This window comes from Poeciliopsis prolifica, unplaced genomic scaffold (genome assembly GCF_027474105.1).
Source record: "Poeciliopsis prolifica strain line A6 unplaced genomic scaffold, Auburn_PproV2 SCAFFOLD071, whole genome shotgun sequence".
Taxonomy (NCBI): Eukaryota; Metazoa; Chordata; class Actinopteri; order Cyprinodontiformes; family Poeciliidae; genus Poeciliopsis; species Poeciliopsis prolifica.
The window spans coordinates 1,708,810-1,730,399 of NW_026562446.1; the positions used below are offsets into that span (position 1 = coordinate 1,708,810).

The 21,590-nt window shown below is 40.6% G+C and overlaps 1 long non-coding RNA gene across 1 annotated transcript; it reads right to left on the reverse strand.

Annotated features, from left to right (window-relative positions):
* Positions 1-549: 549 nt before the first annotated feature.
* On the reverse strand, positions 550-10,076 carry LOC129352038 (uncharacterized). Its single transcript, XR_008604837.1, has 5 exons — positions 9,992-10,076; positions 9,372-9,545; positions 9,060-9,232; positions 854-900; positions 550-712 (listed from the first exon to the last, which is right to left on the reverse strand). It is a non-coding gene; the product is annotated as an uncharacterized LOC129352038 (long non-coding RNA).
* Between the last annotated feature and the right edge of the window lie 11,514 nt (positions 10,077-21,590).

Below are 21,590 nucleotides of genomic sequence, written 5' to 3' on the forward strand. Positions count from 1 at the left end.
ATCCTGGAATAATCCTGAATAATCCTGGAATAATCCCAGCTTCCATCTTTAAAGGACTGGAAGAAGAAAAATTTCCAAGGAATCTTGTTGGAGTTTCCCAAGAAATAGATTGTAGAGACTGAACTATCTGTTCAACAGTGAGAGAGTTTCTCTGACAGGAGGAAAAACTTTAGACTCTTTAGACTCAAATCAGCTCAGAAACACTGAAGAACCAGAACTGAACCAGAACCCAAATCCAGGAATCAGAGGTTCAGTGAATGTGGTGTTGAAGGTGTGGAGGAGGATCAGTGAGTCAGAGGAGACTCTGTAGAAGGACAGAATGCCAGCAGGACAGTCCACATACACTGCTACTCTGTGAGAGTCAGAGGAGGAGAGAGACGAGTTTCTATGTTATTGTGTCTGACAGAGAAACCATCATCATCAGAGCATCTCAGCCTCCAGGAATGATCATTATATCCAAACCAACAGTCTTACTGTTTCCTTTCCTCCTGATTCTTCTGTAACTCACTGATATATCAACATCCTCTCCACTCAACCTCCCAGTAACAGCGACCAGTCAGACCAGTTCTACACAGCAGCTGAGGATAATCAAATCTGTCTGGATGATCAGGATATGACTGAAGCTGCTCCACAAATGTCACCTTCCTGTTGTCTTCAGACAGTTTGAGTTTTCTGTTCACTGTGTTTGTGTCGATGGTGAGTTGACAGGAATCTGATGGAGAACAAACACAATCCAGCTGCAGTTATTGATCATTTATTGACACTTTGACTCCTGAATGAGTGATGTGACAGTTTGAAGATGGTTGAATGTGAGCTGCTTTGTTGTCATGAATCAGATGAAAAACACACTTACATTTCCTCAGACCTGGAGTCAAGAATCGGCCTCCAGCAGGCTCCACCCTGAAAGGAGGAGGGGGGTCAGACCATCAGTCTCTTTCAGCAGCAAACATGGACATTACATGTCTCTCAGACACACATTGTCCTCCACTGAGACAGGAACAATCAGTAATGAACAAATTGCAGATAAATCATGTTTTATTGTGTTTTCTCTCTGTCACAGTTTAGATTAAATTTGTGATTCTATGCATCAGAATTTCAGGATGACCTGCGTCTCTCTAACATCCTTAACTTCAGTCATTTTCAATAAATTACAATATTTATGAAAAGTATTTCAGTAACTCGGCTCACAAGTTAAACATCATACAGATTAATTCCCCACAAACTGTTTTAAAGCTTTTATTTGTTAATGATGATGATTTGTTGCTTACAGCTCATGAAAACATTTCTGATCAGATTACAGATCAATAAAAACTATTAATGCAGAAATGTGGGTCTAATGAAAAATATGTTTAATATCTGCTGAAGTTGTTTTAAAACCTGACAAACGAGCCTCATGGGAACCATATTCTAATTTATTGAATATGACTGTAAATATGAGATTATTGACATTAATCCAGTTTAACGTTACTGGGACATTCATGGCAGGAGACGCTGCGCTCCATGCAGATCAACTTGTGCTGTGATAAATAACTGAGGTGGAATTGGTGACTGTGGAACCGTAAAACTAAACTGGAACTGGTTCAGACTGAAACTGGGAGCTTTTAATTCCCCAATCCATCCAAAGCTATTACAATCAGATTCATGATGTTCCCAACAGTCCTGCAGCTCAGCCTCAGTTGGATGATGGTCATTATGTCCCTGTAGATTTACCCAATACACATTCATCAGCTTCAGTCTTCTTCATCTTAAAGGAAGCTCACCAGTTTCAACTTGCAAAGCAGCTAAAGGAGATGATCTGAAAGCTCCACAACATGTCCGTAACCCTTGTGTTTGTTCGCTATCAAGTTTTCTCCACTGACTGTCAGCAGCTGCTATATATGCTACACCTCCATAATCTAAGGAAGATCTCATGAGAGCCTGATAAACTCCAACAGCCACTTCTTGAAGCTCCACATTCCTGTCCAGAAACACAACAAATTATTCACTTTTTACATTTATTTTGAACTAATTCTATTTACTGTCTCCAGGTTAATTTTTCATCAAAGATGACACCTAAAAATCTCCCTTTATTCACTTGATCAAGCTTCTGATTATAGAGTTTTAAATTAACCCTCTTCTATAAAAACATCACTTGAGACTTTACACTGACATCCTAAATCCCCATTTATTGGCCCAACTTTCAAAATGGCCTCCTGCATCTTTTTCTGTAAATATATGAGATGATGCACCCAGAGAGCCCCATCATCAGCAAATAAAGATTTCCCTATACTTATATCTATCTCATCAAAAATATCATTTACCATAATATTAAAGAGAATTGGACAACACACACGACCTTGTGTGGTAGTTTGTGTATCTAGAGGAAAAAGCAACTCTAACTTCCATTTCTCTACCAAACAGAAAATCTAAAACAGTTATAAACCTTCCCCTAAAACCAAGTTTTTCTGGTTTAATCAATAATCCTCTTTCCATAACATATCATATGCCTTTTCTATATCAGAGAACACAGCTATCACCATTTCTTTATTTGTTTCCTTACTTCTGACTCCAGGCACAGTTTCGCATCCATCGTATTTCTTCCTGCACGAAAACCACTTTGATATGGACAGAATACATTTTTACTTCCAGAAAATATGATGGCCTTTCTGTTACTATCCTCTCCATTATTTTCCCAGATTGAGATGTAAGAGCTAAAGGTCTATAGTTTGAAGAGTCTGTAGGATTTTTACCTGGTTTCAACACAGGAATTATAACTGACTGTTTCCATGCAGCAGGAATTATTCCTGTCTCCCAAATCAGATTAAAACATTTTAAAATAACAGTAAGCGACATTTCATTTAAATGTTTAAGCATTATATAACAAAGTCCATCTTTTACTGGTGTTGACTGTTTAGCTTTTTTCAGCTCATTCATAGTAAAAGGCAAATCCAGCTCTTGATTTGAGATGATTTTCTTATTAGTGACTCCTGGATTTTCAGCTAAAATCTTCTCTTTATAACTCTTTATATCTTCAGACAGATTTTCTGAACTATGTACTTTAATCAACGTTTCTGCTAAAACTAACTTTTCTATATTACTAACAGCAATTTCCCATTGAATTCTAGTTCAGGTAAGGAAATTTTTCTTAACACCATTCATTTTCTTAATAACTCTCCATATCTCAGCTAACTTAGTTTCTCTTCCAATAGAATTACAATATTGCCTCCAACAAGCCTTCTTAGCACCTTATTGTCTTTCTAACTATAGCCTGAGTTTTCTTATATTGAATTAAAGCTTCAAAAGTATGCCATCAATTTAAAAGCTTTATTTCTTCCCTTTATAGCAATACTACATTGCTCATTCCACCATTGAGTAGATTTTTATTTCTTCTTCCCCCTGTTTTAGAAATGGCAGTTTCTGCTGCATTAATAATAACAGACAATCTTTGAATTACATAATTACACATCAAAAAACAAGTTTTCATCTAATTTTTCAAACTGTTTTTTAACAAAATATTGAAATAAATCCCAGTTATCCTGACTTAATCTCCATCTAGGATCATTACTTCCTGTTCTTTAACTGCTTTAGAACCAACCGTCATTATAATTGGAAAATGATCCCATAGGAGAATCACTCAGCACTCCCAACATGTAATTCCTGCTATTCCCTTTGCACCAATGTTAGATCTAACACACTTTCTAAATTCCTATTACAATCATATCTAGTAGAACATCCATCATTGACACAAACCAGTGAATATGATTCAAGAAACTCTTCAATAACTAACCCATTTGAATCTGTATTTAGACCCATAAACTATTATGTGAATTAAAATCACCACACCATACAGTCGTTCCTTTATTCTGATCATTTACTTCATTAAGATCTTGAATGTTCAACTTCTTGCTAGAATTATACAAATTAATCACTGAAATCTGATAGTTATTAAGATCTGGAAAAAAATGATCATATTTCTGTCCTATTGATTCCACTTTATAACTTTTACCATCTTGCACAAAAGTTTTCACTCCCCACCTGGTCTTTCCTTTCTATCATGTCTAATTGTTGAATATCCAGGGATTACAAACTCTAATTGGGGCTTAAGCCAAGTTTCTTGAATGCAGATCAAATGAGGTTTAATGATCAAATCAGAAATGTATTTCTTGAACTCCAGACCATTACTAATGAGACTTCTTGCATTCCATGGTATATAACTAACATGAAGAAGAAGGGCCACCACTGCATGATGAAAATAAAGAAGATTGTGTCTCATTCAGTTTTTCCTTATTTGACTCCCAGCTAGCATTCTTAACATTAAGATACTTTTGTGCTGCCTTCACAATGATTGAATTTTTTCTGTTTTCCTTTGTGTTTGAGCAGTGCAATTTATAACCTCCACCATGAATAAAACTAAATCCTCTTTCCTCATGAATAGTGTCAACTTTAATCTTATTGCATTCCACAATTAAAACTTCCTTCTTCTACCCCATCACTTTCTTTGGATGCATCATTGGTTGGACAGGCACTTTTTCAGCCGCTTCTACAGAAGGGATCCCATTAGTAATTTTAATTTTCTGTACTTCTGCAGCTCTTGTACAGGGGGAGCTCTAGTAGACAGGGGATGTCCTGAAACCTGAACTATGTTCACCTCCACAATTACAACATTTTAAAGGACTCCCTCCTCACATTTCTCATACTCATGATCCCCAGCACATCTCCCACACTTCTGTTTCCCCTTGCATGCCACTGCAACATGTCCAAATTTTGACATTTAAAACACTGTAGAGGCGGAGGAATAAATGGTCCAACATCATAACTCATATATCCCACAAATACTTTGTCTGGTAGTTTTCTCTTCAAACTTTATCATGACAGAAAAGCTATCACTCCTTTCTCCATCCTGGTTCCTTTTCAACCATCTGACTTCAACTACTTTCCCTCCTGACAGATTTAATGTCATCAACTGGCAGATCAGGAGACATACCTGAAATTACGCCATATGCACATTTCCTGTTATCCAACATTCTCCCTCTTATATCCTCACCTAAGACTTTTTTAATATTCAATCAATCAATCAATTAAATTTTATGTGTATAGCACATTTCAGCTACAAGGCATTTCAAAGTGCTTTACATCATAAACACAAAACACAAAGTCATGCAACATAGAATAAAATACAAGTGTTTTTTTTTTCTTCTTTTTTTCCTTTCCTTCTTTTTGTCACGGAATTTAAGCGCCTGTTACCACCAGACTCCGCCGTCCGTTTAACCACGGGTATTCGCCGGGCCCCGTTGCCCACAACAGGAAGAAATAAATAAATAAATAAATAAATATCCACAAATACGAATCCATACATATTACATTTCAAATAAACTCTAAACAGGTCTGTTTTTAGTTAAGATTTAAAGGAAGTCAGGGTTTCAGCTGTTTTACAATTTTCTGGAAGTTTGTTCCAGATTTTTGGTGCATAGATGCTGAAAGCTGCTTCTCCTCTCTGGTTCTGGTTCTGGATGCAGAGCAGCAGAACCAGAACCAGAACCTGAGAGTCTGGAAGGTTGATACAACAACAGCAGATCTTTGATGTATTGTGGTGCTAAACCGTTCAGTGATTTATAAACTAACAACAGTATTTTAAAATCTATTCTTTGAGCTACAGGAGCCAGTGGAGGGACTTTAAAACTGCTGTTATGTCTCTATCTTCCTGGTTCTAGTGAGAGCAGGAGCAGCAGCTTCTGGATCAGCTGCAGCTGTTTGATTGATTTGTTGGACAGGCCTGTGAAGATGCTGTTGCAATAATCAATGCGACTAAAGATAAACGCATGAATGAGTTTCTCTAGATCTGGCTGAGACATTAGTCCTCTAATCCTGGAGATGTTCTTCAGGTGATAGAAGGCTGATTTTGTTACTGTCTTTATGTGGCTCTGGAGGTTCAAGTCCGAGTCCATCACTACTCCCAGGTTTCGGGCCTGATCGCTAGTTTTTAGTTGTAATAACTGAAGCTGTGCATTGACTCTAGATCTATAGCTCTAGATCTATAACTCTAGATCTATAGCTCTAGATTGTTCCTCTTTAGGTCCAAAAATAATGACTTCAGTTTTATTTTTGTTCAGTTGGAGAAAGTTTTGGCACATCCACACATTTATCTGCTATAAGCATTTATTCAGTGATTGGATGGGGTCAAAGGTCACCTGGTGACATCATAATGTAGAGCTGTGTGTCATCCGCATAGTTATGGTAGCTAATATTATTTCCTGTTATAACCTGAGCTAGTGGGAAATATAAATATTGAATAAGAGGGGTCCTAGGACTGAACCTTGGGGTACCCCACATGTGACCTTTGACCTCTTTGATGAGAAGTTTCCAATTGAGTGCCCTTTCTTTTTGTTTAACATCATTACAAATGATCAATAAAGATCCATCTCTCATCACTTTAACATGTTTCACTTTTCCAACCAGTGAGGTAATTTCTATAGTAATTTTATTAGATTCCACGTACCAAAGGACACACCCTCGTTGACCGTTTTCTAGACTATTTTAAAGTCTGTCATCACAACTGTTTCTCCTTCTGCCTCAGAAAGAGACGATTCTGTTTATTGTCTCGATTTTCTGCGTTTGTTTTTAGCTTTTGAATATTCCATGTTCCTTCATTTTCCCCGCCATCACAACCCTCATCCATTTCTGCGAGATCACTCCCTGACACGGGAGTGACCCTAAACACATAAACCTTACTGCCCCCTACTCCCGTAAAACGACCCGCGCGAGCATCTCAGCGTTCATGTTGCGTTTGAAGGCGGCTCAGAAAACCAGGTTACGGACCTTAAACAACAGATTAAACCGTTTTAACAGCTAAAAAGTGACCCAGGACATATGTATGGGAAATGCGGAAGCCCCTAATGCAGGCGTCCCCAAAGTTGGTCCTCGAGGGCCGGCATCCTGCACGTTTTAGTTCCCTCCCTGCTGGTAGTATCAAGCTTTTCAGCATGTCAATGTTCTTCTTAGGCGTCTAACGAGCCATCAAATTATCCAGGCGCGTTAAATCAGGGAGAAAACTAAAACATGCAGGATGCCGGCCCTGAGGACCGACATTGGGGAACTAATGTATCAAATTGATGTAAGAATAACAGAGTTTGGAACGCAGCCTGAGTGGCACATGTGAATAGGGCCTATAACAGGGGTGGGCACTCCAGGTCCTCGAGGGCCGGTCTCCTTCAACTTTTAGATGTATCTCTACTTCAACACACTGAGTCAAATAATGAGGTCATTAGCAGGTCTCTGGAGAACTTGATTGCATTTAGGAGGTGATTCAGCTATTGGATTCAGGTGTGTTGGATCAGGGAGACAACTAAGAGTTGCAGGACACCGGCCCTCGAGGACCAGGAGTGCCCACCCCTGGCCTATAAGTTCAGAAAGAGTAAAGACCAGGGGTGGGCATTCCCGGTCCTCGAGGGACGGTGTCCTGCAACTCTTAGGTTTCTCCCTGGTCCAACACACCTGCATCAAATACCTGAACCACCTCCTAAATGCAGAAGTTCTGCAGAGTCCTGCTAATGACCTCATTATTTCACTCAGGTGTGTTGAAGTAGAAACACATCTAAAGGTTTCAGGAGACCTTGAGGCCCTCGAGGCCTGGAATTGCCAACCCCTGGAATAGACTGATAAAAGTTCATACGTTTACTAGTGTAGCAAAACATGAATGAGACGTGTGAAGGCACATCTTACCCGAAAATCACATCCAGAACTCAGAGTTTAGCAGCTTAACTTGCCTCCACATGTTTTTCAGATTTGATGTGAATTTTTGAAAGTTATCAGTTCATGATATCAGGGAGGCAAAGGCACCAGAATCATTGATTACTTTCAAACTAACCAACAAATCAAAAAGCTCAAAGCGACTTGGATGTAACTTGTAACACAACAATTTATAGAAATGTAGTGAAGTAAAGTAGTAAAATGTAGTAAAATGTAGTGGAGTAAAAGTTCCCAGGATTAAATCTACTTACGTACAGAAACATGAAAACTGTCCTTAAGTTCAGGAACAAAGTTCTTGTCCAACAACAGGATCAGGTGAAGGACCTCTGCAGTCCCATGATGCTTCCTCTCCCTCTTCTAAACCATCTGATGGGCTGATATCATCCCTCTACTTTATCAATAAAATCTGATTCTTTCTCTTATTACCATTCCATTATTGATCCTAAATGTGACGTCAGAGCTGTGGATCTGGAATCTGATTGGTCGGATGGATATTTCCTGGTTTTCCAACACGTTGGGAATTTTTCCCAAACTTTATTGAACATTCCCAAAAGTTTTTCCAACGACTGGAAACCTGAACACATTAGTCTTTTCTTGGATCTGTCTAAAAGGTTTTATTATTGTTTTTAATTTCTACCAGTCAACAGAGCACAATTCTACTTTTTCACCATCATTCACTGCAATTCTTCATTTCCTCTAGAAAACAAGGGATTTCCATTCTCTCCTGATTCCTTTCATTCTTTGATCATTTTCCAGATGTCGCCCCCTGGTGGAGATCAAACTACTAAATGGATGAAACTGTTAAAATTTCTCACTTTCTTTCTTTGCCTCATGAATTGTTTCTTCACTTTTTATGTAATTTATATTTTATTAAATTCTGAAAGTTGTGAGTTTTGTTTAAAATCTAAAGTTTTTTATTTTTCTCTCCCAGAACTTTAAACATCCATCTGACCAACATGGAGTTACTTTTCTTCTCATCTTTGCTTCTTGGGGCTGATTGGTCTGAAGCTCCATCAAATATTGTTTAAAGTCTTCTGCCATCAGTGGATCATCATGGAAATCTAACTGAACTTTTTATTAATTTAGTCAGAGTCCCTATTAAACTATTTAAACCATCCACTCTTTAATTTTCCTTGTGATCCGTTCTTAGTCTGGAGAATATTCCAGAAAATTGGGTGATGATCTCTGCCTCCAGATGAGGCGTCTAAATATTTAATCATCAAATTAAACATTCAGCTTCAAACTAAATGTTTCCCAGCAGACTGACTAAAGACATTTGTCCCTCTTCCTCCTCTATCAGACCTTCTCTGCTCCTGCAGCAGGTTCCTCCATACCTGAGAGCTTCCAGTCTCCAGTGTGGATCCTTCAGTCCAGCCGACAGCAGCTTCACTCCTGAGTCTCCTGGATGATTGTAGCTCAGGTCCAACTCTTTCAGATGGGGGGGTTGGAGGTCAGAGCTGAGGCCAGAGAAGCACAGCCTTCCTCTGAGACCAAACAGCCTGATAAGCTGCAGACACACAATTCATCACATGAGAAAATGAGAATATGAGGTAGAAACCAAGGACTGAACTGATGGATGGATGGATCTGTAATTATGTTTCTTTTTGCCCCTAAGATGCAACAATTCGTCAAGAGCCCAGAGTTACCTGAGAGTTTCCAGGTTGCAGTTTGGACTCTTCAGTCCAGCAGAGAGAAGCTTCACTCCTGAATCCTGCAGGTTGTTGTTACTCAGGTCCAGTTCTCTGAGACTGGAGGACTGGGAGCTGAGAACTGAGGACAGAGCTTCACAGCTTCTCTCTGAGAGGTTACAGACACTCAGTCTGAGGAGACAGGGAGGAAAATATGTTACTAAATAATTCCTGAAAATTTATGTTCTTTCAGATCATCAATGTTTTTATTGGACAGAGAAGGAAACTGTCTTATTTTACACAACCTTTGCATTTGTTGTGAACTTCTTCATTCTATAGTTTTTCAACCTCCAGCCTTAAAGGACTGAACTACAGGTAACAAAGAGGCTGGAAAGAGCATCATAAAATTTCACAATTAACAATATTAATCCAATTTCAACTTTAGCAGTGTAAGAGCTTTGATGCTTTAATATGTAACACTATGTTGAGCTGCTGCAGGAAGTCAGTTTCTTTTTTGCACAACCCCCAATGGTACACTTTGAAGAAACGATGCACCAAAACATAAATTAAAACATGAATATTTACCTCATAATGAGCATATTTTTATTAAAAATAAAACAGTGACAATGTGTCCTTACAGAGCTTTGTTGGAGGCTTTAACCACTGGCAGCAGCCTCAGAAGAACCTCCTCTGAAGCAGAGTATTTCTTCAGGTCAAACACATCATCAGATCTTTTCCTGATGACACTAAGATGAAACCCAGAGCTGACCACTGAGCAGAGACAGTTTATCTGTGGAGAGACTTCCTGAACTCAGAGACTGTTGGATCTCCTCCACTAGAGAACGATCATTCAGTTCATTCAGACAGGGAACAGATTGATGCTTTTCTCTGCAGACACATTCTCATTGATCTTCTCCTTGATGTACTGAACTGTTTCATGATTGGTCTGTGAGCTACTTCCTGTCTGTGTCAGCAGACCTTGTAGGAGTCTCTGATTGGTCTGCAGTGAAAGTCCCAGGAGGAAGCGAAGGAACAAGTCCAGGTGTCCATTTGGACTCTGTAAGGCCTGGTCAACAGCTCTCTGATGGAGAGAATTTAGTTTAGAGTCTCTAGATAATGAAAGGCTCTCAGATGTTTGTTTTTCTTCCATCAGGTTGACTCCAGAGTTAATGAAGGTCCGATGAACATGAAGAGCAGCCAAAAACTCCTGAACACTCAGATGGACGAAGCAGAACACCTTGTCCTGGTACAGACCTCTCTCCTCTTTAAAGATCTGTGTGAACACTCCTGAGTACACTGAGGCTGCTCTGATATCGATGCCACACTCTGTCAGGTCTGATTCATAGAAGATCAGGTTTCCTTTCTGCAGCTGATCAAAAGCCAGTTTTCCCAGAGACTCAATCATCTTCCTGCTCTCTGGACTCCAGTGTGGATCTGTTTCAGCTCCTCCATCATACTTGACCTTCTTCACTTTGGTCTGAACCACCAGGAAGTGGATGTACATCTCAGTCAGGGTTCTGGGCAGCTCTCCTCCCTCTCTGGTCTCCAACACATCCTCCAGAACTGTAGCAGTGATCCAGCAGAAGACTGGGATGTGGCACATGATGTGGAGGCTTCGTGATGTCTTCATGTGGGAGATGATCCTGCTGGCCTGTTTCTTATCTCTGAATCTCTTCCTGAAGTACTCCTCCTTCTGAGGGTCATTGAACCCTCTGACCTCTGTCACCATGCCAACACACTGAGGAGGGATCTGATTGGCTGCTGCAGGTCGTGTGGTTATCCAGAGGAGAGCAGAGGGAAGCAGTTTCCCCCTGATGAGGTTTGTCAGCAGAACATCCACTGAGGTGGACTCTGTAGCATCAGTCAGGATCTCCTTGTTGTGGAAGTCCAGTGGAAGTCGACTCTCATCCAAGCCATCAAAGATGAACAGAACCTGGAAGTGTTCAAAGCTGCAGATTTCTTTGGTTTCACTAAAGAAATGATGAACAAGTTCCACCAAGCTGAACTTTTTTCTCTTTCAGCACATTCAGCTCTCTGAAGGTGAATGGAAATATGAACTGGATGTTCTGGTGGGCTTTGTCTTCAGCCCAGTCCAGAGTGAACTTCTGTGTTAGGACTGTTTTCCCAATGCCAGCCACTCCCTTTGTCATCACTGTTCTGATTGGTTGATCTCTTCCAGGTGGGACTTTAAAGATGTCTTCTTGTCTGATTGTTGTTTCTGGTCTGTGTGGTTTCCTGGATGCTGTTTCAATCTGTCTGACCTCATGTTCATCATTGACCTCTCCAGTCCCTCCCTCTGTGATGTAGAGCTCTGTGTAGATCTGGTTCAGAAGGGTTGGACTTCCTGCTTTAGCAATCCCCTCAAACACAGACTGGAACTTCTTCTTCAGACCAGATTTAAGTTGATGTTGACAAATGCAGCAAAATGTCCTAAATTATCACAATAAAAAAGATATGAAAGAAAATCATCTTTTGAATTTGATTACATCACTCAGCAAATGTGTAATTTATCTATCAATTCAAATCTTTGCATAATCCTCTTACTGCTCTGCAGACGGTCAGCCAGCTCCTCCTGCTTCATCATCCTCAGGAAGTTCAGTGTGATCTTCATCACTGCCTCTCTGCTGCTCCTCCTCTGCTCTTCATCATTACCTTCCAACACCTCATCATCTCTCTGACTCTCTGAATGTTCTGGGTCATCTGGACTCAGAACTTTCTGGATCTTCTTCAGTTCTTTCTTCACAAAAGTGACAATGTTTTCCTCCAGCAGCTGGAACAGAATAATATATGACACATGGGACTGAAATCATGGAGCCAAACACCAGATGGATGTTGGACAGACTGACAGTCCTCTGGTCTACAAAGTGCAGCATGAGATTTGAACAAAACCATAAAAAGTATTGTTCATATACAGACCATAAATATGGAGTCCAGCTCTGTTTGATGCTGCTGGACAGATGGACCACTGGGAACCTCTGAGCTCTGCTGGTCCACTCTGTGGAGGAACCAGGAACAATTAGGAAGTCAGGAAATATTCATCCAGCAGTTTTCACAGAGGAAATCACCAGAGTTTCAGATTAAAAGTCCTTAATATAGTAAAACATATCATCACACAAACACAATTCAAAGTGAGGAAGAGGAAAATTATCTACATGATGAATATCAGTAACACCAGAATAATCCAGTAACCATTTTAAAACGTTGATTTTGAACTTGGACTTCAAACTGTCAGCAGATCGATGCTGGTGGAGACAGTTTCCCAGAGCTTGGGGACAGTGGAAGAAGGCTCTGTCCACACAGGTCTTCAGGACAGTGTGGGACATCCATCAGGTTCTGATGATAGATCTGAGGTGATGTGGACATGGAGGAGGTCTGAAATATGTGGGTGTGTCCATGTGGGATCCTCTACTGGATATTGGGGGGATTTTAAAAGATCCTGTAGATCCTTGGAAGCCAGTGAGCTCACATTGTATCTGTCCACACAGAGACAACCAAAGGTCCATGAAGTGATATAAATAGTAAATCTTTACAACTAAATAGTTGTAAAGATTTAATGTTCCTGCTGATCCCACTAAGAACCAGCAGAACCTCTGATGGTCCATATCAGCTCAGTTTGGTTGAGTTCCAGCAGATCTCACCAACCACATCATGAAGCTTTCCTTCCCTGCTGAACTGCCCTCACAATGCACACAGGAACCAAGTCCTGATGGACCAGAATGGCTTTACAGGTATTTCCCAGTGGAAATGTGATCCACTGTTAGTCTGACATGGAGCCAGGAAGCAACAGAACATCATCATCAACATCCAGAGATAAAGATATGAAGGTGTTTTCATGAGAACAGAGCAGCTGATTTCTGTAGATAATGGATCAAACCTCTGGAAATATAACTGGAAACATCTGAGTTCTTACTGGTTCAGTTTCCACAGTTACAGCAATTAGATACAGCTCACCTCTCTGATGGTGGAGATCCAGGAGATTTAAAGGTAATGAAATTATCTTTAAATAATCTTTAAATTTGACATGTGTTGGATCTATTACCCAGCACTCTTGCTGGTCTTTAATAAGGACAGAGGGAGACGGTTAAATTTCCTTATGCAATCTTCCAATTGAACGGAGAACTCTGCCCAGAGACATTCCTTTGTCTCTGTCTCTGGACCAGTTCTAACGTGCTTCTCTGCAACTGCATATTTTATTTCATTGAGGCGTAGCTTAATTACAAACATTTGCATAGAAGGAGTGGCAAACACATACACATTCTCAAGGTACCGTCTTTGCATCTCCCGAGGTCACAGTTGTTTGTTGTCTTTCTGGACCATAAAACTAGAGTTTCTTGGGACATCTAGCCTTTGATCCACTCTCCTGCTAGGTGTCAACTCTTTCCTCCTGGTTGGCACCTGTGGTCCCTTGTCCTCCTGTCAGGGCAATAGTAACTGCAAGCATTTGCTCTGTTCCCGGGATTCTCTGGTTCAGTTCCGTCCCCCTCTGGGGTCGTAAAGTTCAGTTCCCGAGACTCTGGGTTGTATGCAAACAACCCATTCTTCCTACTAGGCTAAGTGCCACCCTGGCCATCCGTCTCCAAGTGACAAACTCATTGCTTCAAAGAAAAGAAACACAGATCCCAGGGCAAAGGTTTATCAACTTGTATAGTCTCCGAATCTTGAATATTTATATTTGTATTTATCTAAAAACATAACAACTTGTCACTCTTAAAGGACACACAGCTGGGTTCTGGTTCTGATTCTGGTTTGAATCTCTGATGGATCCTGAAAGAAAATCTCTCTGTTGTTTGCTTTCAAGATAATTTTTATGTGATTGTAAAATAAAACAAAATCAAAACCAGAACCAGACAGATCATCAACCTGATGTTCTAATGATTCCCATCAGAACCGGTCCAATCCTCCAATATGTTCCTGATCATTGATCCTCCTGAATAATGTCCAGCCTTCTTTAAAGAGCAGAAAGATCAGTTTCTGAGACCAACAGGTTGGTTTGAAATGACTGAGAGAAGTTTGGTGATCTTAGTGTTGAGTTCTGACATGGAGCAGAACCAGGAGTCCTTTCTACTCTGACCATCCAAGGAGGATCTGATGGAGCTTCAATCAGAACCAGATGGTCCATTAGAGACACTGAAGCCCACTGCTCAATCAGATCCACTAAATATTTAGTTTAACTGTAGAAATGGTTGATAATCTGCCATGTTGGATGATGTTTGAACTTCAGAGGTGGAATCATAAAAATAATTCATAGAAAATGTTTTATTTCAGAATGAATTTGTCTTTTGTCAGGTTTTAGAGAAAGAGGCAAATATCAAATATAATATAAAACCCAAGAGAACTTGGTATCATCACAGGGCCACAATAACAGATATAAACAGAAGTTACAGCAGTTAGAAACATCTCACCTCTCTGATGGTGGAGATCCAGGAGATTTAAAGTCCATGGGACGATCCCTTGACCTGTCACTCTTAAAGGAGACACAGCTGGGTTCTGGTTCTGGTTCTGGTTTGAGTCTCTGATGGATCCTGACAGAAACATGATGATTAAAACTGAATCAGCAAAGAGGAGCAGCAGCAGCTTCATCACCACGTCTGTTCTGGCCTGATATAGTGAACGCTGTGTGAAAAGGGCTGTGGACAGTTAGAGATGGTGACCTCACCTCTGACCTTTGCTCTGGCTCTCATCTTCCCCACACAGAGTGGTTTTAGAGGGAGGGACTCCCTCCTCTCTGTCCTCACACTGATCCATGCTGCTGAATCCACATCAGCTCACACACACTTTCTAGCTTCACCTGCAGAGGAAACACACATCATTCATCTGCACATCAACTCTGATCATCCTTTACATCATTAGTGCTGGAAAAAGATCAGCTGCTCCTCCTCTGATTGGCTCTTCTTCTCTGCTTCATATCAGTGTCAGGTGAATGCAGTCAGACAGCAGAGAGGCAGAGGAAGCTGCCATCAGCTGCTGCTGCTTCTACTATCAGTCCACTAGATGGAGACATGGAGCAACATTTACATTCACTGATTCAACCTGAACAACAGGAAGTGTTTTCTGCTCCTTCAAAGATTAACTATTTCATAATCTGACTGGGAAATTGTTTTTTCTGACTTTAATGGTGGAGACCAGAGTTTGATTCCAGAAAATAAAACCAATTATCAGTTTGTTCAGAGAAGAAAATAAAGAAAACCAGATGTTCAGCAAAGAACTTCAAACGGCAGAGATTTTAGTTTTTGAGCTGAAATCAGAAGTGAACATTTTCTCCAAAAATCAAAGTTCAAGTAGGAAACAAAGCAAACTTACAGTTTGTTCAAATGATCCAAAGAGTTGATGAAGAAAATCTGAACAACAAGCTGAGACCCAACAGAACCACAGTAGATCCAGACTGGTGCCACAAATAAACAGGTTAGTTTAAACTGAAAGTGTTATGAGGAGAAAAGAGCCCAGACTGGTCTGACTGGTCTGACTTTTCTGACTGGTCTACAGGTCTTGTAGTCCAAACAGACTACAAGACCTGTCATGGATGGCGGCTCATGGGATCCTCCCGGTCAGAGCCGTCATGCACTCCCGCGGCATGTCCGCAACGTCCATCTGCCCCCGACCCGGTTGTGGCGCGCCGGAGTCGGTGAGGCACCTGCTGTGGGAGTGCAGCGCTGCTGAGGACCTGTGGGCAACGGACGGCTCCTTGCAATTCCCACACTTGCCAGCAGGGGGGGGGGAGGTCCTAAATGCACAGCTCGTGCTGTACGGGGTGAGCCAACAGACATTCACAAAAAAAGACTTTGCAGAGATGTGGCTCACCCTCGCCACCATCAAAGACGCCATCTGGACCTCCAGAAACCTGCTGGTGAGCAGGCGCAGGCAGATACACCCGGTGGCTGTGATCCGAATGGCAGCAGCGAAAAGAAAAACATCAGGAGCTGCAGGTGGCGAGCCAAGGACACAGCCACCAAGAAGAATCGCCTGCGCCTCCGTGGACGGAGGAGCCGGAGCTTCACGGACGGAGGTCCCGGCAGCGGCGGCCTGGCTCTCCGGGTGAGGTTGGAGGGAAGGAGCATGAGGGGGGACCCCCGCTGAGTGCCATCACTGTTTGGAGGGACGGGATGACTCCGAGGGAGTCACCCCGGTCCTGTGCAACTTTTAACTGAGATGGTTTTATCCTTGTTCTTACCTACTTTTAGTTTAACTTAAATTAATTTAAATTGTTCTATTCTAAAAGAAAAAGACTGTCTGTATAAAAGCATAAATGCTATGGTTTTAAACTGTCCCACGCAACAATAAACTTTTTTCGAAAGAAAAAAAAAAAGACTGGTCAGACTGACTGGGAGTCAGAGGAAAGTTTCTCTGTTGACGTGTTAAGACAGGATCACTTCTCATAAATATGGATCTGCTGTTATTCTGCTGATCCAGGTTCTGTTCAACTCCAATTGAACCAGAAACTTTAACTTGGAACAAACTAAACTCTTCATTAATGGGGATTGTCTCCCCCTGGTGGTGAAAATCTTACCTGCGTATTGTACAGTTATTAATTTCACGACGTGCTTTTACACATTATGATATTAATGTCATGACGTTAATATCCAAAAGCTTAAGAGACCACTTAAAATGATCAGTTTCTGATTTTTTTTTTATAGGCATATATTTGAGTAAAATGAACAATGTTCTCGTTTTCTATGAAGTATTCACAACATGTCTGACACTCCAAGCAAAAATGTATTTGCAGAAAATGAGAAATGGTGAAAATAATAAAAAAGTTGAAGCGTTTTTAAACCACAAATAATCTAAAGAAAACAAGTTCATTAGAGAAAATACTGATATTTTAACTCAGAAGTTCAGAAATCATTTGGTGAATAACCAGGTTGTCAATGAGGTTCTCAGTGGTCTCCATTTTTTTTATTTTTCAGAGCTGGATGACCGCAATAGTAAAAAGTGATCAGAACCAAACCAGTTCTAAGGTTTCATTTATCAGGACATGAATGACTTTAGGGTTTGTTTGTTTCTGCTCACCTGGAGCACCAGCCGGGTGGAGTCAGTCTGATTCCTTCATCTAAAGAGAACATTGAAGATCCTCCTGGAACAAATGGAGCTTTGGAAAGAAATCAGCAGGAAGTGAAACTTCATCACTTGTGAAGAACATCAGAGTTGGATTCATGGAGTCACAAGAAGATCAGAAAACTGAGGCTGGAATAATAAACATGTTAAATATTAGCTTATATTGCTCTCAGTGAACTTTATTTGCTGGACTTTGATTAGAAAAATAAAATCTATGATAATCCTGATGTTACTATGAAGGAGTGTTTCTTCATCCAGTTATTTATTAAACTTGCCTGATTCTGTCTCCATAAAGCTCCACTGGGTCATCAATATGTGACTGAACAGTTCAGTCAGTTTAGCTCATTTTAGCAGAAACTGAAGGTAACAGACTGTGGGATAAATTGAGTTGGCTCATATGAACATTCATGGTTTCTGCACCAAAGCAATGTTAGAGTGGGAGATCCTGGATGTGGGGTGAGGGAGGTAAACTGGGTTACTGCTGACCAGCAACTCCTTCCCATTTCCTTAAACTACATCTACCTGCAGGAACAAGGAATGTGGCTTTTTGTCCACATCTGAAGCAGTGCTGACAGATATCACCCTGCATGCTTGGAATCCTTTAGCCCTCACAGATCTGCCATTAAACTGTAGATATGTTTAGAACTGCAAAGTGAATTTAATGTAGCTGTCCCCAGTAAGGAACCTGAATTATGTGGAAACCTTAAATGTATGGATTTTATTGCAGGATGATGCAAATGGCCAAGAGAACAAATGCAGAAAATGCTTTTCAATCTGTACCATTAGAAATGGTATAAATTGCTTTGCAGATCAGACATCAACTCCAACTGGGGGACGGATGGGACAAGAATTTTCCTTCCAAATGAAAATGTTTAGTTTTCCGGCACTATTTTAGACCTAGAAATGTAAATTTGACATAATATTTTCAGAATCATAAGTAGATCTGGTAAGGAAGTAAACCAGAGAGCCCTCATGATGCAACTTGTATATTTGACCCATTTCACTCAAAAAAGAAAAACATTCAAAGGGATTTTTTAACACTGATGTTTTAATTCAAAATTTCTTTGTGAATCAGTTCCTTCAGATACACATCATTTCATTCTCCTTCACTGTACAAGGCTATAAAAAGTTCACAGCAACAGCACAAACATACAAAATAGTCATTTTTACCAAATTCATGTTTTTCCTCCTCTGCTCTCCTTAAATACATCTGAACTCTGGTGAGGAACCAGCCATAGCAAAAAGATTCAAGTCAGTGTTTACAATCTTATTTACAGAGAACATTGATCAAAGTGCATTGAAGAGAGTCCTGATTTACAGTCACGTCTCTGAGGGAGGAAATATATTTACACTGTTTACAAACGCTGCAACCATGGTGATCTCAGCAGCAGCAATAATAATAATGCAATTAACAGAAGAAACCTTAATGTCAGTCAGCAAAGCATGATCAGAAATATTAACAATCTGTTTCATAATTAAATACTTTTAGTCTCCAGACTTGTTCCCCGTTGAGACCTGAGAACTTTGACCCGGTTTGAATCGGAACCAGGAAACGGTTGATGAAGACGCCTGGTTCTTCAGAGGTTCAGTCCAGGCTGGACATGAAAGACCTCAAAGACAAACTGTTCTCTGAACAGACGGCAAAGACGACGTCGGAAAAGCAAGAATAAAAATTCCTCAACACTGTGGAGTGAATGTGGAAAACTCATGGAAGTATTCATAATAAATAACATTTCCTCTTCACCACAGATCAGGACTTAATGCACTTCTGAAGGCATGTGGTTGAACTGTAAGGTCCGCCGTTACGGCGAACCGTTGGCATCGTAACACGGAGGAGGTTTCCGCAAGGAGAAGAAATAAAAAACCAAAATCCTGAGAACGATCAGGATAAATCATCGTCTGTGTTCACTATGGAAATCTGTCAACAGAAACAGAGGAAGGAAAAGATGGGATTTTATTTAACTGAGAGGAAATGGCAGCATTTTCAACCACATCACAAAATATTGACTTGAAGATTTCCAAATATCTCAGATTTTAAAAAATTAAACTCACCGCTGGGTAGTGTGGCCCACGTTGGCGCCGTGGCGGGTGATGTCGATGTTGAGGTCTTCTTCTGTGGTTTTCAGGTAGACTGGGTTGTCAAAGTTCATGCTCTTCTGGTTCTTCAGCTGCCAGTTCCTCCACATCAGGTAGGCGCCCGCTCCGGCCATGGCCAGCAGCACTGCAGCAGAGACACAGGCTGCTGGGAAACAGATTTGACCTCATGTTTGACCTTAGAGGAGGAGGCAGAGGCACTTACAGACAGGTAGGATGGCCCAGGCAGCAGCAGAGCCTCTGGCTGTGGAGTCCACCTGGATAGATGTGCTCACATTGGCTTCTGGAAGAGACGACAAAATCAGTAACTTCCATAAACCTTAAAGAGTTTAGGATAGGGTCATGGTCTACACAAAACCTGCAAAACTCAATCTTAGATAATGTTCAAGTCTGCTTAATAGCCGTTTTAAGACTTATTGTCACCAATTCCAAAATAAAATCTAAACAGATTCACCACTGTACAATTGTATAGCTTTGAAAAGTAGAAGTGGAGCCTCCTGCAGAAACGAGCAAATGGTTTCTAGATTCGGTTGTCTTTTCCAGCAGCCATTGTACAGTGCAAACAGCAGTAAAACCTGCTGGGATGTTTCATTTGGAGGGTTTTTATAAAGGCTCATTTTCTGAAGCAGAAAATATTTGCCAAATATCAGCTTGGTGTAAATCTAAAGCTCTCAATCAAAACGAGCTTCAGCGAATTCCTGCATTAATATTTACAAATGCAGAATAGGGGGGTAAAAAAAGGTTCCAATAGCAAAACTAAAAATCTTCCAGCAGGTTTTGAGGTTTGTAAACTACCTTGAGGACAAAAGAATGTAGGTTTTGTTTGAGCCAAATATTGCATGTGTACTTCCCATTTTCTACTAGATGGCGCTCCTGTATTAGATTAATTTGTCAGAGCTTTAAACTCTTCCAGCAGCAGAGAGGTGATGACTGAATGTCACATGGATTGTTCAGCATTTAGCAACAAGTCACAGGGATTCCTCATGTTTCTGATTAAGATCAAAATTACTTCAGTAAAAAATAAAACAGGGAATTTAAGTTCTTCCAAGAGTTTCCAGGTTTGAAATGATCCAACTGAACATTTATAATCTCAGCTGGATTAGAAGATTTGAGGAATTACAGGTTAATTTCAGCTCTTAGATTCAGATCAGGACCAAAGCAGCAGAAGTTTCAGTTAAAGCAGAAGAGAAGGTTAATTCAGAAAAATCTTTGCCAGGAGGAGAAAAACGAAGCTACTTGATTTGAGAGCCCAGCATGCTGAGATGACGGCGTTAGGTTTTACCTTCGGGCTGCGTTACAGCTTCACTACCGTCCTCACAGGAAGAGTCTGTCACTAGAAGAGCAACAACAAACCTTAAGCATTCAAGGTCGTCCCATTTCTGAGTTCTCTTTGAATGTAGACCAGATCTCTGGAGAGTAAATTGGTTTATCTGATGCAAATCAAGAGGATGGGAGAGTCGCTGCAATCTGCATGAATGGTTTCACCATCCTGTAATAAACGACTCACACTGGGAAGTCTGGTCCTTTTGCCTGGAAAGGCCAGTTCATGTGGGGAGGTGTGAATGTGGAACTGAACTCTGGTCCACTACAAACATCGGCCTGTTTGGTTGAAGTGAAGGCTGGTGCAGTTTGAATGCATATGAACGAACCACAGATTGTTCCTAAAGCAGGAAGTGAACTACAGCGTAGGGCATTCTGGGTAAATACAGTGAAACAAATGCTAGCTAGTTTAGTGCTAACGGAGAAATGGCTTGTGGTCTTTTGCCAAAGACAAAAGAAATAAAACTAAAATCTGATGTCACTTTTTGTGATGAAGTTTATTTATAGTAATTTATTGACTATACTGGAGCCTTTGGTCTTATTGCACAAGATCAGAGGCGTCGTCACACTGTGTGCATAAACGAACTTCTATTTGAGTTCTGCAGCCAAATCTGGATTCCTAATGTAGAACAAATTGCAGGGTCCATTTTGTTACATTATCCCACATATAGCATATTATTAGGCTCTGAAAACAGTCAGTAATGATCATATTCCTGTGAATTATCACAAATATCAAGAAGCTGCTGACATTTCTGAGGAGCTTTGAGTTTCTCG